The sequence below is a fragment of the Salvelinus fontinalis genome, chromosome 37 (genome assembly GCF_029448725.1).
Source record: "Salvelinus fontinalis isolate EN_2023a chromosome 37, ASM2944872v1, whole genome shotgun sequence".
NCBI lineage: Eukaryota > Metazoa > Chordata > Actinopteri > Salmoniformes > Salmonidae > Salvelinus > Salvelinus fontinalis.
This window is the reverse complement of record NC_074701.1, coordinates 17,212,147-17,229,974: the sequence shown is the minus strand read 5'-3', so window position 1 is coordinate 17,229,974 and position 17,828 is coordinate 17,212,147. Positions and strand designations below refer to the sequence as shown.

The window sequence follows — 17,828 nt, the reverse complement described above, 5'->3', positions numbered from 1 at the left end:
GAAATTGTAACACCCTGATCTGTTTCACCTGTCCTTGTGATTGTCTCCACCCCCCTACAGGTGTCGCCCATCTTCCCCATTATCCCTTGTGTATTTATACCTGTGTTCTCTGTTTGACCGTTGCCAGTTCATCTTGCTTGTCATTTCAACCAGCGTTTTTGTGTCTCAGCTCCTACTTTCCCCAGTCTCTCTTTTTCTCGCCGTCCTGGGATCCTGACTGATCCCACCTGCCTGACCACTCTGCCTGCCCATGACCCTGAGCCTGCCTGCCGACCTGTACCTTTGCCCCACCTCTGGAATGTTGACCTCTGCCTACCCTGACCCTGAGCCTGCCTGCCGTCCGGTACCATTGCCCCACCTCTGGTTTACTGACCCCTGCCTGCCTTGATCTGTCTATTGCCTGCCCCTGTTGGAATATCAAACCATTGTCAATTTGACATGTCTGCATCTGGGTCTTACCTTGATTCCTGATAGAAATGCTTACTTACAAGCCCTTAACCAACAATGCAGTTTTAAGAAAATAGAGTTAAGAAAATATTGACTAAGTAAACTCAAGTAAAAAATCTAAACAGTAACACAATAATGAGGCTGTATACAGGAGGTACCGGTACCGAGTCAATGTGCGGGAGTACAGGTTAGTCAAAGTAATTTGTACATGTATTGTAGGTAGGGGTAAAGTGACTATGCATAAATAATAAACAGTGAGTAGCAGCAGTGTAAAAACAAAGGGGGGGGGGGGTCACTACAAATAGTCCAGGTGGCCATTTGTTTCATTGTTCAGCAGTCTTATGGCTTGGGGGTAGTAGCTGTTAAGGAGCCTGTTGGACCTAGACTTGACACTCCGGTACCGCTTGCTGTGCAGTAGCAGAGAGAACAGTCTATGACTTGGGTGTATGGAGTCTTTGACAATTTTTAGGGCCTTTCTCTGGCACCGCCTAGTATATAAGTCCTGGATGGCAGGAACCTTGGCCCTAGTTATGTACTGGGCTGTACGCACTACCCTCTGTAGCGCCTTACGGTCAGACGGAGAGAAGTTGCCATACCTGCGAGGATGCAACCGGTCAGGATGCTTTCAATTGTGCAGCTGTAGAAGTTTTTGAGGATCTGGGGACCCATGCCAAATCCTTTCAGTCTCCTGAGGGGGAAAAGACGTTGTCGTGCCCTTTTCACGACTTTCTTGGTATGTTTGGACCATGATAGTTTGTTGGTGATGTAGACACCAAGGAACTAGAAGCTCTCAACCTGCTCGACTACAGCCCCGTCGATGAGAATGGGGACGTGTTCGGCCCTCCTTTTCCTGTAGTCCACAATCATCTCCTTTGTCTTGATCACGTTGAGGGAGAGGTTGTTATCCTGGCACCACACTGCCAGGTCTCTGACCTCGTCCCTATAGTCTGTCTCGACGTTGTCCGTGATCAGGCCTAACACTGTTGTGTCGTCAGCAAACTTAATGATGGTGTTGAAGTCGTGCCTGGCCACGCAGTCATGGGTGAACAGGGAGTACAGGACCCCGAGGGGCCCCCGTGTTGAGGATCAGCGTGGCAGATGTGTTGTTGCCTACCCTTACCACCTGGGGGCGGCACGTCAGGAAGTCCAGGATCCAGTTGCAGAGGGAAGTGTTTAGTCCCAGGGTCCTTGGTTTAGTGATAAACTTTGTGGGCACTATGGTGTTGAACGCTGAGCTGTAGCATTCTCATGTTCCTTTTGTCTCATGTTCCTTTTGTCCAGGTGGGATGGGCAGTGTTGAGTGCGATTGAGATTGCGTCATCTGTGGATCTGTTGGGGTGGTATGCGAATTGGAGTGGGTCTAGGGTTTCCGGGATGATGGTGTTGATGTGAGCCATGACCAGCCTTTCAAAGCACTTCATGGCTACCGACGTGTGCTACGGGGCGGTAGTCTTTTAGGCAGGTTACCTTCACTTTCTTGGGAACATGGACTATGGTGGTCTGCTTGAAACATGTAGGTATTACAGACTCGGTCAGGGAGAGGTCTTGTGAATGTTGACCTGTTTAAAGGTCTTGCTCACATCAGAGGAGAGCGTGATCACACAATCGTCCAGAACAACTGGTGCTCTCATGTATGCTTCAGTGTTGCTTGCATTGATGCAACCATAAAAGGCATTTAGCCCGTCTGGTAGGCTTGCGTCACTGGGCAGCTCGTGGCTTTGTTTCCCATTGTAGTCCATAATAGTTTGCAAGCCCTGCCACATCCGACGAGCTTCAAAGCCGGTGAAGTAGGATTCGATCTTAGTCCTGTATTGATGCTTTGCCTGTTTGATGGTTCATCTGAGGGCAAAGCAGGATTTCGTATAAGCATTGGGATTAGTGTCCTGCTCCTTGAAAGCGGCAGCTGTAACTATTAGCTCGGTGCGGATGTTGCCTGTAATCTATGGCTTCTGTTTGGGATATGTACGTACAGTCACTATGGGGATGATTACGCTGATGCACTTATTGATGAAGCCGGTGACTGAGGTGCCATTGGATGAATTCCGGAACATATTCCAGTCTGTGCTGGCAAAACAGTCCTGTAGTGTAGCATCCGCGTCATCCGACCACTTCTGTATTGAGCGAGTCACTGGTACTTCCTGCTTTAGCTTTTGCTTGTAAGCAGGAATCAGGAGGATAGAATTATGGTCAGATATGTCAAATGGAGGGTGAGTGAGAGCTTTGTACGTGTCTCTGTGTGTGGAGTAAAGGTGGTCTAGAGTTTATTTTCCTTTGGTTGCACATGTGACATCCTGTTAGAAGTGAGGTAAAACTGATTTAGGTTTGCCTGCATTAAAGTCCCCGGCCACTAGGAGCGCCGCTTCTGGATGAGCATTTTCTTGTTTGCTTATGGCCTTATACAGCTCGCTGAGCACGGTCTTAGTGCAAGCGTCGGTTTGTGGTGGTAAATAGACGGCTATGAAAAATTATCTTGGTAGATGTGGTCTACAGCTTATCATAAGGTACTCTACATCAGGCGGGCAATACCTCAAGACTACCTTAATATTAGACATTGCGCACTAGCTGTTATTGACAAATAGGCACACACCACCACCCCTCGTCTTACCGGACGTAGCTATTCTGTCTTGTCAATGCACGAAAAACCCAGCCAACTATATATTATCTGTGTTGTCGTTCAGCCACGACTCGGTGAAACACAAGATATTCCAGTTTTTAATGTCCGGTTGGTAGGATAGTCTCGAACGGAGCTCATCCAGTTTATTCTCCAGTGATTGCTCGTTGACCAATAGAATGGATGGTAGAGGTGTGTTACCCACTCGCTGACAAATTCTCACAAGGCAATCTGATCTATCCTACCCCCTGTAGTTCCTTCTTTTCTTCATGCGAATGACGGGGATTTGGTCCTTGTCCGGGACCAACATTATATCCTTCGCGTCAGAATCATTAAAGAAAAGATCTTTGTCCAGTTCGAGATGAGTAATCACTGTTCTGATATCCAGACGCTCTTTTTGGTCATAAGAGACGGTAGCATCAACATTATGTACAAAATAAATTAGAAACAATTTGAAAAAACACCCAAAATAGCACAATTGGTTAGGAGCCCGTAAAATGTCAGCCATTCTTGAAAGAGCATCACCGTGCACTTTCACCTCCCTGTGAAGTTCATCATAATTTATTTAATCTGTAGCCTAATAACCCAATGTCTATTCCACGTTGGTTTGATGTACTTTTGTTGAAATTACGTAGAAACCTCGTTGATTCAAGCAGTGTGTGCCCAATGGGAAACTGCATGCTTTCCCGACGTGTCGTTGTGGGAGGACCACACAGCATGTCATCATGTGACTCCAAATTTACTTTGATATGATGGTTATTATATCAATATTTGCACATAAAAGCTTTTCCACTGACATTTATTGCATAATTAATTTTACAGACACAAACAGATCCCCCCCTTGTCTATCCTATTTTGTTTTATCAGCATTTGGAAAGTTTACCCACAAGTTTTCAAGTTTTCCGTCAGGCCTGTCATGACATTTTTTATCCAACATGTACTTTACTCACATAAGAAGGTTGAATGGAAATCTGGTTAATGTTAAAGCCAGACTGTATTGACATCCACTAACATATAACATCTCAACAAAACAATGGATCTGTAAATATTTGACTACACATCAAGCCTGCTACTGTACTATTGTTAATCAATGATAGCCGAAGTGAGACATTTGAAAACATTCCAGAAATATATGTATGAATTTCCAGTCTTATCGTTTGTTGCTCCTGTCCTGATATTATTAGATTATCATATTACTTAGAAATATTATTGACACATAATTGGATACCATCCAGTCTCCCCTTATTAAAACAAGTCTTATCCTGTTTTTCTTCTATCGGGAAAACAAAACAAGGTGATGGAATTCAGACACACCCATACACTTGCTGCAGTCAGCTAGGCCACAATACAAGACTTATCCTTTCAACTTTTCTCTCTCTTTCGCTCTCTCTGCAGAGGGATGAGGGGGTGGATTAGCTTTTTGTCTGTTGAGACACTAATGATACTTACCATGAAGCTTTTCTTTGTTCTGGGTTGAACAAACTAAAGCCTTGTAGTTGTTGGGATAAATAAGCCAAGCGTTTGAGTGATTGTTGGGAGGGAAATGTTGAGTAGATTCTAAATATACCAAATTCCTTTTAGAGACAGATTAGGCCTTTGTGTTTTGACATTTTTGCTCCAGTGCTGGCCATTAACAGTGTTTTGGTAAGGGACAGGTGGAGAGGTTAGAGGAGAGACAACACAGGGGTGAAATCCCTCCAGGGTGTGGATGGAAATGAGTGGGTGAGTACTGATAAAGCTTGTATTACTGGATAAGGATAGCCCATCCTTTTCCACCCTTTACCATACCTTCTCAGAAGCTGTGATTTGCATCAGATTTTAAGGAAGGGGATGCAATGCAATCTCTATCCTACAGTAGGCTAAGTACTCATTGACCTTATAGCATTTACACACTGGGGTCCCCTACATAACTTCTGAAGTCACACTGTCATCAGTACTAACCATGTAATTGCTGGGCAGATTTCTTATGATGATGTAATTGATGACTTTGCATCAAGGAATGCAGAAAGGTCAGGGTTTAGATGGCAGTTGTGCAATTTATTTTGTGTGTTTCATTGTTTGAAGTGCAACAGTGTAATAATCAGGTTCTCTTCTATATAAGTGTGTTATTCTATTTGTGTATTTGTGTTATATAGGATTTGTGCAATTTAGTTGTATTTGTGTGTTTTTTGTTAGCAACAGGGTAATAGTGTAATAAGTAGCGCCTAAACAGGAATACTTTCCCACATACATTATTGTGATGGGAAATCAGGCATATCCATCTTTCCCATGTCCTCATCTATCCTGTGATATTTTTTAACACGTGGAAAAACAAAAGCGCTCCACTCACTGTTGGGGACATTGTCACACGTGAGATAATGAGATGTACAAGCGAGTGTTGGAGCCAATACAAATAAGATTTTGTTCACGGTGTCCACAAGATAAAACTATTTATGCATACTGATGCGGAGTTAGCAAAAAAAATGTTTGCTTGGGATTTTTTAGACTGGCCTTTTGCGAACGGTCTTGTTGGTCTTGGATCTGAATGGGAGCTTTCTCAGCAGGCTTGATACTGATCCTTTCCATGTGTTATATAATATAGACTTTTAAGAATTTGCACAGGCTCATCGCATGCTGTTTTGGACAATTTTATGCATTATTTTGAAATGTCATAACTGGGGTTCCTTTTCAGTCAGCAGATGAAGAAAAATACAAACAACATCAACCTGGGGCCTCATTAACACCTCAGAGCCAAGTACAGACCAAGGGCCATGTTCAGTCCACCTACAGTATATTAGACATCATTTTTTTTATTTCACCACTGTTGATACGTGTGCTACTACAGATGTAGAATCTTAATTTGATCACCCTGTTGCAGGAGAACTTGTAGTGTATTTGAGATTTCAAAAGGTTTCTGAAGTTTGTAATTTCCCCTTTGACATTTCAGACTTAATTTCCCCTTATGAAAAATGTATCAACCCCTACAAAAATGTTAATCAATTATAATACACATAGTAACTTCCTGATGCTGCAGGATATTTTTTCTGCTGTAGCAAACCGGCTCAAATGAAGATTTTCCATCTGTAGGCAATCACATGGCATGTTATTGTTTTGATAGCCTACAGTTACTAAATTAGTCATGTGTCGAATTCTGATGGCACATGGTAAAGGAAATGAAGACTAATTCTCCAAAGCAGAGGTTAATAATATTCAGGTTTCAGCAGTGACACATTCAACTGTTGTTTCTCCCTGCCAGTTTCATTCCATGACATCACACGGATCAGGTTGACCCAAGCATGAAAACATATATCTCACTCCATTCCCTCAGACTGTTCTATCCTGAAGAGCTCAGACAGGTCTCTCTGTTACTTTTGGCTAAATGTTGTACCATGTGGGTTTGGTTATCACTGTTACTGTTATGTAACGTTCAAGACACTTGCTTTACGGTATGAAATGGCCTGATTAAAAAATGTAAGGGGTAAGAATTGTCAGATTCACACTTCCAAATTATTCCTAGTGCTGTTTTTAATACAATAACATGAGAAAGGAAGAATAATATACAATTAGAATACAAACACACGTTTCCCGTATTTGCAGACTCAGTTGGAGCCTTTGAGCATGCCACTCTCCAGACATGACTTATCTGATGGGCTTGTCAGAGCTACAATGTGGGCCACTGATAAACTACACTGACGGTCAATAGAAGTTGGGGTAACATTGTAGATACTGAGAGTCTATTGAAGAAAGACCTCCTGTTATAAGAGAATTTACTTTACAGGAGAACCTGTTCGTTCACTATATTGGCGCAGGGAATTGATGGGCAACAAAGTACAAAGGTGAAGACAACGTTCTACTTTTGAATTGCATGAGCTTGTCTGGCCAGGTATTCTGTAATTAGGTGTTGAACCCCGGGAACTGAAGATGTCTGAGGGGATGCAAAATGTCTGAGAGGATGCCAGATATCTGAGGGGCTCCAACAGAGATGTGATTCCAGGAAAGAGGATTTAAATGAAAGAGGAGAAACCAGCCCCAAAATGTAGGGTTTTGACGAATCACATTCTCAGAAATGCTACCATTGTGCTTATCTTCATAATGAGCCGCCAAAAATGGTGACATCTCTAAACTGTGTATCTCTATCCTTATTTTGCTGTTTTCCACCAACTAGTCAGCTTTAACAGTCTGTCCTCTGGTAACACTAGCCCACGAATAAATAGTTTTCATGAAGGTTGGCGTGAGAGAACGACAGGGCAAAGGTTCTGTAATATCTGTAATATAAATCTGTAATATAAGTTAATCCGTACTTCTGAGAATCCTACTTCTGAGAACACTAGAGACACTAAAGTTTAGAAATGACTTGGAAGCTGTATATCTTGGCGTTTCTCAGACTGTAATCATTTTATAGAAGATTCTTGGATCAATTAAACCACATGGGTCTCTAAATGTGCCCTGTTCTTTTGAATTAATACTTCTTTAGCTGATGAAATAATACAGGCCCATCTGAGTCGGATCAAAAGGGATGATTTATTCAATTCGACCTGTCTCCACCTTTTTTCCAATCTTTTTGTTTCTGTGTTATCCCTGAGTTTGGTGTAGGACTCTGAAGCACACACCATGAAGAGGATACGCAGTGTTCACATGTGGCATGGTTGAAACTTGTACACATTTAGTCCCACAAGACCCTGCCATTGTTTCACTGTGTTGCTCTTATTGTATAATTTCCCTTTTTCCTCAGATCTTTCCTACATGAGGTCAGAGCGACAGCTACTGCGGAAACGTATGGTGGACAGCACGTTCACTGTTCCAGACCCCCGGCTGCCCTTTTCATCACGAGCAGAGAGCCGTCCTCCCACCTGATCCACAGCTTTTGTCTATATTTCCTTTGATTGAAAGAGTTTGACAAAGACATCAATGGGACAGACACCAAGTGAAAGCATAAGGGCACACTCATCCACCTCCACTCCTGCAGTATGCCAGCGACATGGCCTTCACCACACACATCTAAGCCTTTCGCTTTGTCACTAACATTTTGTTTTTCCCACCCTCATGTTTGGAGGAGGAGGGAGAGACATCATCTGTGATCATATCTGCTTGTTAGAGTCAGACTGATTTTCTTGGGAGCGCTTTTGGACAATTACTGGATGGACATAAAAGGATCTGAATGCTGACTAACCTAAGAATGACCCATTTTAGGGTAATTTGCTTCTGGTGGTCAGAGGATCAAAGAGAAGGGCCATTGAGTTGTTTTAACGAGCCCCCACCCCATCAACATTTCCACATAAACTCTGTTTATTTGAATTTACTGTCAATCCCTGATTACACTCTTGGATGTCCTTTTTTTGTGTGTGTTGACTTAACTTACTCTGTTTGGCAGAAACTTACCGGAACTGGGTCAAAGAGGGGGGGTTTGGGGGAGAGGGAGGGTTGGTTTTATTCCAGATCACGTTCTCTTGAGTAGGGGGATGACCTCAGTAATCTGATTATTGTCTCTGTTATCATAAGGCATTCCGACTACTTTTAATAAATCTGACTGCGTGCCTGCAATGGCTTTGCAGCTAAACAAACGTATTAGGTGTGCATGAACTCTACTAGAGGCTAAAAGCACTGGGGGGCATTGTTGGACAGTGACGCACCTTTAACCTGAAGCAATAGGATAGGGGCGTATTATTGTAAATGTCAGTCTAATATGTGACAATTCATTGTGAGGGTAATGGTATTGGCAAATCATCGCTAAAGAGGTATGACTCATATGTCAATCAAGGCAACAACCTTAATCAGATAATATACTGTGTGTTTGATTCATGATTTTATTTGAACAAAATAAGAAATGGTCAAAATAGCGCCCACATATTCTTTAGTAGAAATTAAATAGGTCTATCTTTTTGACAGCACACTTGGAATTGGACACAGTTTTGTATTTAATACCCGCTGATAAAAGTGTGTGTTGATTTGGAGTTATAGCCGCCTCTGCCCAAATACCAGTTCAAGTTCTGATCCAGCCCTGTTTTGTCTTGAACTTTACATGGCATTTTGAACTGCATGTGGCCTTTATGAGATTAGGTTATGCATACATGATAAAGATTACAAATGTCAACAAAAAAATGGTTGTACTTGTTAAGGCGTGTGTGACTTGTGCTGTGTCTTTCAAAGTACTTATAGTGCAGTGTTTTCCACATGCAGTATGTGGACAGTTGTAATTCATCATTGTCACTGCCATTATCATTATCACTGGGAAATAATTGGTGGTCTGACACTCAAAAAAACGAAAGGCCTCAGCTTTATCAATGAATGATAGGGCAACATTTTGATCTCTGGCCGTCTGTGACCAAGAGATCGTGGTCTTAGTTCAATTCTATGAAATGATTTAGTATTTTGTCATGTTGAGAGCTCTAGAATATCACAGCGAGATGAAACTAGTATTGCTGCATCCGTTAGATTCTGCCATTTCATGAGTTTCACAGACACAGGAAATTGTTTCTTTGTCTAGATAAGCCAGAAAATGTGACAGTGTCATTCCCTATGCAAATGTGGGGTCTGAAACCTGACACTTCAAGTCAGCCCAGCTGGGAGAGTGGGAGCGGAGAGCAGCGAGATGGGGCTTTCTTGTACTATAAGACACGGGACCCTACGCTGTTCACAGAGCGCTTTGTACCAAAATGTCAGTCGGCACCGGACCAGAACCACTCAATGTCTCCCAAACAGGGACCATAACATCATAACGTCTTTATAAGCATAATTCATTTGACCTAGCTAAACATTTTAATGCTTTAACAGCTAGCACTCTCTTTGATACATTTATTGTTGTATTCAGATTTTGTGAGACATTAACGATATGACCTGAGAAATCCTTCAACATGACATATTTCAGGAGATATCCCATCAGAGAAACAAACAGTGACTGAGGAAGCAATTGTAATAATTTGCCAGTGTACACCAAGGTCAACCCCCATGATTCACAGTGAGACACTGGCAAGGAGTCCTATGTAATACTGTCATGTATAGATTACAGTGTATGTACTCCTCACACATTGAATACCACATCGCCACATGAACACTCTCCCCTGTAATTTGAGCCTGCTCGACTCTCAGACAGTGTGTAAGTCTATACTTACTGTGGTTGACTCGGTGGAGGAGGCTTGCTTCTTAGCCTCTAGATTTATGATGAGGAGGGATGGCCTTGATGTGTCCACAACAAAGACCCAGACAAGTCGTTTCTTGCATGTTGCTCTCTTGGTTGAGTGTACAGCGAGAAAAACAATGTCAAAATGAATGCACAATGAGCCTTTGATGAAAGTCATTGCAACATGGCGGGTTGTAGGAAACTTGGTGTTAACGACATTTGGTTATATTTTTAACAGTAAAGCGGAGAAACAGTTGCTCTATAAAGTCTCAAAGGGTATAGGAACATGTACAGGCCTTTTCTTTATAAAGCACAAAACTTCCCACACTAAGGATCAAAAAGAAAACATAGTTGAGGAGCCTTTTGCTAAACTAACAGATGGGGAGATGAAATGGAGGAAATGGGTTAATGGGTAGTTTCCATATGTTTACAGCTAGCAGAGTCTCATTGATAACCTCACAGATAACCCAGGCATATTTGTGTGGGCCTGAAGCCTACACGTGCTGACCCAAGGTCTGCTCTTTAGCGTGGAGATTGTAGGTCTAAAGCTGCCAAGTCATCCTGGGGTTATAGTATTGTTTCACAGTTGACTTCTTATCCTTATCCCACACTGGCATGACTCACCCCGTGATATGAATATAGGCCAGGGTGTGATGTGGGGTATTGTGTATTTTCTGATATCTTACCAAAGGTCTATTTGTGGTTGAATGGGATGCCCATTGTGTCGATAGACCACAAACTACAGTTAATAATGCAGAGCCTGTTTAACATTACTAAATATACCCTTCCTTATGCACTTTTCTTTCCCTTGGATATCAGATAATCTATGCTTTTTCACCTTTGAAAATCCTCTTAGATTGAGCAACATCAGGGATTGTACAAACATGGGCATACCAAACTCAAACAAAAACAGTTTTGCTCTTGAGGACCTCTTCACTACAGATTTTCACAACGTTGTTAGTTAAGCCCTGGGCACAACACCCAGGAACACAGCAGCAGCTAGTTTACACCATTTACAAGTTTCCACAAACGTTCTCCCTGTCAAGTAGCCTATCACCTGAAGTCTAATTGTCAGTGATTGAACAATCAACTGATAAGGTTTACGACCAGAAATAACAATAACTGTAGCGACCCTGTGTTTATAAACGTGAAATTTTACTTTGCTTTTGTGGCAGAGCCGGTGCCACACAGGGCTACGGGCCAGAAGGCTGAGGGTTCACTGACCACCACAGAGGAGCTCACTCTCCTTGCCTGTTTCATTAGTTCACTGATCAAAGCCGGTTGCAGACAATGATCAGTTAGGGGGAAATCAGATTTTCAACATTTTAATGCCATATTTATAATGATATAAAATATATGCAATGAGTTTTCCACCAACAGGTATCTGTGCCAATGCACCACACAACTAATAAACAAAACATACCGACATGGTTTGCGTTTTTAACACCACAATAAATAGACTATGTCAATCTCGACAAACAGAAAATACATTCCTCCCTACCTTGTTGGCTTACCCAGTATTGAAGGCTTGGCTTGACATTCTCTGAATGTCATGAAACTTTGTGGTGTTTTGTAACAGATGTCTCTTTCCATTCATCAAATTTGCCTCTGCACTGATTGATTGATTGATTGTATTTGTGAGTTAAGAAAATACTATACACAAATACTTTTTTAAGTGACCGGGATTGCGCAATAAAGTCGGTATCAGGTATGAAGGTAAGACCCAGATGCAGACAACGTTGAATTAACACTGGTTTAATAATCCAACAGGGGCAGGCAAAAGACAGGACAAGGCAGACAGGGGTCAGTAAACCAGAGGTGGGGCAACGGTACCGGATGGCAGGCAGGCTCAGGGTCAGGCAGAGTGGTCAGGCAGGCGGGCTCAGTCTTGACAGGCAAGGGTCAAAACCAGGAGGGCGAGAAAAAGAGAGACTGGGAAAAGCAGAAGCTGAGACAAAAACGCTGGTTGACTTGACAAACTGGCAACAGACAACACAGGTATGAATACACAGGGGATAATGGGGAAGATGGGCTACACCTGGAGGGGGGTAGAGACAATCATAAAGACAGGTGATTAGGGTGTGACAGTCAGAGGACTTTTTGGTCCCTACATTTGCTGCAGCATATTCTACAGTAATGTAAGGACTGAATGCACATCTAATTTACACATCTCCATCTGGCTTCGGGGGTCACCTTATTTTTGAACATAGCTACATAGCTACATTTTGAACATCTATGGGCTTTTATGTTTTTCTGTTGTGCATAATGTGCTGTAGCCTATATCATAGGCTATGCATTGGATAACGGCACAATCATTTGGGCTTGGGCTCATAAAATGTCTTTGATGTAGGGCTCATAAAATTTATTTAATGCGTGGCTCATCAGGCTCAGGTAGCATCAGACTTGAATTTTCATGCCGTTCAAAGCTCTAATCAAATCCAGACATTAATATGTTTTTTTACTGTCTGAGTCAGTTGGAGTGCTGGGGCACACTACCTTCATAAGCTTAATAATAGCCACACCAAACCTTCACAAAGGTTTCTAAACTGTATTAGGGTAATATCAGAAGTAAGTCAAGCCGTTGTTTATAGTGAAAATAGGAGCAGACTATTATATGGCGGCAAACGCAACATTACATTTGTAACTTAATATGGCCAAAGAAAAATGTCTCAACAGAATTAAACAACAATTTAACAACTCGTGAACTGGTTCAAACCTTCACAAAGCATTTGAACAGCCTATATTGCAGAAATTGCCTGCCATTCCCAACAAATGACAGAAGTAGGGTAATGTTATTTATTTTATAACAAACCTACTTATATATGTATATAAATAAGTAGCACACAAATAAAAAGACAGATCAAATTTCATTTTGCCAATGGAAATGCCTTAACAGAATTAAACAAAACAGATTTTGTATATTTAAAGAACTGGTTTTGACTAATAAGTAGGCTTACAATAGTAACAATGATATAAAATAATAATAATAATGATCAAACAAATTACTATAAAGGTAAGTTCCAAAATTGCAACCTACCTGAATAGGGAGAAGCACAGTAGCCTGCAATCTCATTTTAGTCCACTACAATATTAAAACTTATATTAAATTCTCCTTGTAGGCTTTTCACTTTAGGCATACTCTTTTTCCTCTAACTTTTGTTTTACTTCAATGAAAAAGGCCTCCATCTTCTCAATCAACAGTAGCCTAGGCCAAGGCTCCTCTGTTGCTCTCTCTGTCCTCAGCAGCAGGCGCACGTGAGCGCAAGGCGTGAGAGAATGGTGCTGAAGCGCGAATTCAGGTTGTAGGTTATGATAGACAGCCTCTCCTGGAAAAGCGTAGTTCATAAGGAATGTACCAAAACACCTTGATATATGGGAGGCACATGCAGGCAGATGGGGAAATTTGGCTAGGATAGAATACATTTGTAAAACCTGCAAAAGAGTGAATGTACACTACCGTTCAAAAGTTTGGGGTCACTTAGAAATGTCCTTGTTTTTGAAAGAAAAGCACATTTTTTTGTCCATAAAAATAACATCAAATTGATCAGAAATACAGTGTAGACATTGTTGATGTTGTAAATGACTATTGTAGCGGGAAACGGCAGATTTTTAATGTAATATCTACATAGGCATACAGAGGCCCATTATCAGCAACCATCACTCCTGTGTTCCAATGGCACGTTGTTAGCTAATCCAAGTTTATATTTTAAAAGGCTAATTGATCATTAGAAAACCCTTTTGCAATTATGTTAGCACAGCTGAAAACTGTTGTTCTGATTAAATAAGCAATAAAACTGGCATTCTTTAGACTAGTTGAGTATCTGGAACATCAGCGTTTGTGGGTTTGATTACAGGCTCAAAATGGCTAGAAACAAATAACTTTCTTCCGAAACTCGTCAGTCTATTATTGTTCTGAGAAATGAAGGCTATTCCATGCGAAAAATTGCCAAGAAACTGAAGATATCTTACAATGCTATGTACTACTCCCTTCACAGAACAGCACAAACTGTCTCTAACCAGAATAGAAAGAGGAGTGGGAGGCCCTGGTGCACAACTGAGCAAGAGGACAAGTACATTAGAGTGTATAGTTTGAGAAACAGACATCGCACAAGTCCTCAACTGGCAGCTTCATTAAATAGTACCCGCAAAACACCAGTCTCAATGTCAACAGTGAAGAGGTGACTCCGAGATTCTGGCCTTCTAGGCAGAGTTGCAAAGAAAAATCCATATCTCAGACTGGCCAATACAAAGAAAAGATGAAGATGGGCAAAAGAACACAGACACTGGACAGAGGAACTCAACGTTGTCTAACATTCTCCAAAAACAAAGAAAATTACATATTTGACACACATGATTACATTGAGCATGTTCATTGTTCTACATGTTCTCATCTGGGATTTGCACAACCTCGTGGTTCACGGTACTCCAATCTTCCCGCTATGTCACCATCTCTGTCTCAGGTGTCAGTTAATACAATAGTTTTCCTTGAGTGTACTTTTAAAATAGGTGATATTTACTTCAAAGTGCATTTACCCTTTTACTTACATCTATCAAGTTGTTTCATCTACATGCCTAAGGAGGAGGGGTTAGGGTTTCTTATGGCCCAAAAAGCACACTCCCTAGAGATATCCCTTATTGGGAGAGTGGTTAGAGTGTTTGTCATTGTTGCTGGTAGCCTGGGTTCAAGACCTACTAGTAGAATAACAATACACTTACATTCTTAGCAATATATGTTCCTTTCTTTATTTGGCAACAGTTACATCACACCTATCTGACAACACACCAGAAGAACATGGTGCCACAGAAGAAAATGGCGCCGACGGACAGGGCTGCCATGCTTCTGGCTCTTAGGAAACTTTGCAGTATTTTTTTTTTCATCTGTTTTTTCATGTTGTTTTTTAAAAATGTCTTACATTATCAGCCCAGGAAATGTTTGTGTTATTACATACAACCGAGAAGAACTTCTGGATATCAGAGCAGTGGTAACTCACCAGCATTATGACCAATTATTTTTAATTCCTTTACTTTAGATTGTGTGTATTGTTAGATATTACTTGTTAGATATTACTGCACTGTTGGAGCTAGAAACACAAGCATTTCGCTACACCCGCAATAACATCTGCTAAACACGTGTATGTAACAAATTCAATTTGATTTGATCTAACTTAAATGAGTTTCTTAATGACACGTTTGCTGTAAATGGTGTATGTGCTGTATTCTTTTCATTTATTTAAAATGTTTATTTAACCTTAATTTAACTAGGCAAGTCAGTTAAGAACAAATTCTTATTTACAATGACGGCCTACGGTGGTCTAGATTTTAAAAAGACAATAGACTTCTCTTTGAGATGCTCAGCTATATAGAACTAATAACTAATAATAATATGAATAATTAAGTAGGTATTGGATATGTGGTCATAATTCGTGCTCAGGGGTGTTGTAACTGTTGCCAAATAATTAAATTAACATATTTTGCTAAGACTGTGGTAGTAGGGTGACTGCGCTAGTGGGTCTCAAACACAGGCCACCAGTACCAATGACAAATGTCCTAACCAATGTCCCAGTAAGGGACATCTCTAGGATGTGCTTGTTGGGCCAGTCTAATGGCCCTGCTCTGTCCTGTCCAGAAAAAACCCTACCCCCTTCTCCCTAGGTACTTGTGTAACAATAGGGTGAATGTACTCTGAAATAAATCTCAGCTCATTTAAAAGTGCACTCAAGAAAATCTTCATTAATTATAGTGATTCAGGAGTATCATTAAAATAGGTTAAAATGCCCCACAAACATTAGACAACAATACTGAAAGCCCTTAAATTGTTGAAATAAGTAGGCCTAAATCATGTAAATGATAAGAATATTCAGATTAACCGCTACATGACACGGACACGGTGGTGTTGCAGGAACGTTGGAGTACCGTGAACCAAGAAGTTGAGTTTAAATCTCAGGTGAGGACATGTTGAATAATAATTCCTGTATAAACGAATATGAACAATGTAATCATCTATGTCAAACTGTGTGAAATATGTGCTGTATGTTGAAAACACTTTATGTTGAAAGCACTGTGTGTGAGTGTCTCTAACCTTACCAAACAGACAGAGAACTAAGACTAGATAAGTGGTTCACCAATTAGGGCCTTGATTGATTTGGCAACAGTAACAAGGCGTGATGTGTAATGAAGCATACTTTTTTGGGGAGAACGTTTCTTTGGGACCATCAGGCGACGTCCTGACTGATACACAGAAATGTTCTTGCAACGTTCACATGAAACGTGTCTAGAACATTAATATCTTATGTTCTGAGAACATTACAACCATGTTCTGTGTATGTTTTGTGGGACTGTTATGGAATATTCTCCTAACCCTCAGAAAACTGGACACATGAATGTTCTTGCAACGTCCCATGAAACGTGTCTAGAGCATTAATATTCACTATTCTGAGAACACGGTAACCGGGTTCTGAGTATGTTCTGTTTGACATTAAGGGAATGTTTTCCTAACTCTAACCCCAAAACATGCTAAAAAGGGTCTCAGAAGGTTTTTGCTAACATAGATAGAATGTTCCCTTAACTAACGGAATACTGTACACTCAAACATTAGGGGAACATTACAAAAATATTCTCTCTCCTTAGAATTGTTAGCTGGGGTTCCATTACTGCCCCATCGATGTGGATGGGGGAATCGTCTCTCCTCTCCTGTAGTCCACAATCAACTCCTTGGTCTTACTGACGTTGAGGGAGAGGTTGTTGTCCTGGCCTGGTTGTTGTCCTGTTGTCCTGTAGGATGTCTCATCGCCGTCGGTGATCAGGCCTACTAACGTTGTGTCGTTAGCAAACTTGATGATGGTGTTGCAGTCATGTGTGGGAGTACAGGGACTAAGCACGCACCCCTGAGGGACCCCCATGTTGAGGGGTCAGTGTTACAGAATCCCCTTGCCGAAGGCGCTGTAGAACTAATTTTTGTGTGTGTTGCTTGTTTACATCTGGCTGGCTCCATGTAGTCTAGCTCTCCCCCTCACGTGAGAGATATCGATCACCCTAGCTCGTGTCTTCAGCCAATCAGACTCTCCCCAACCCACACTCCGCAGATGCAACTCAATATTAGGAAGGTGTTCTTAATGTCTTGTGCAATTAGTCCTTCCTATTGTGCTATCGTAGTTTTATGCTGTAATGTTTAGACATAACAGTCAGTCAATCACTGAACGTGTGTGTGAGCCATGCAACGCTACTTAATAAACAACCATCACCTCGATCTGTGTCTGAACATTACTTTATCATTCATATTGAACATATGGAATATTACAATGGCGAGATAGATTATAGCAAGAAAATGAATGTTTGGCTGATTTTTTCTTCGAGGCAAGGAAAGGATTTTCACTCGTGAGTAGAAAGCTAGGCTAGCAAGCTACTGTTGGCAAGCTAACAAGCTGGTAGCTAGCTAAAATTACATTTAAATGGCATTAGCTGGCAACATAGCAATCGCACCATTTGATACTGAGAATGACGAGTCGGGCCACGTTGGAGATTCGAAAATTAAACCACTGCCATGAACATTACCGAAGATACTAGGCTGGTTGTTGGACTTATTAGGTAGAAGCAGACAAATATGCAGACATGAAACAGAAGCTTGCTGGTTATTTTTCACCGACAAAGAACACACTCAGTACCAAGTGTATATAT

The 17,828-nt window shown here is 41.3% G+C and overlaps 1 long non-coding RNA gene across 1 annotated transcript; it reads left to right on the top strand.

Annotated features, from left to right (window-relative positions):
* The first annotated feature begins 4,470 nt into the window (after positions 1 to 4,470).
* LOC129835949 (uncharacterized) lies at positions 4,471 to 10,955 on the top strand. Its single transcript, XR_008756584.1, has 2 exons — positions 4,471 to 4,780; positions 7,770 to 10,955. It is a non-coding gene; the product is annotated as an uncharacterized LOC129835949 (long non-coding RNA).
* The last annotated feature ends 6,873 nt before the right edge of the window (positions 10,956 to 17,828 follow it).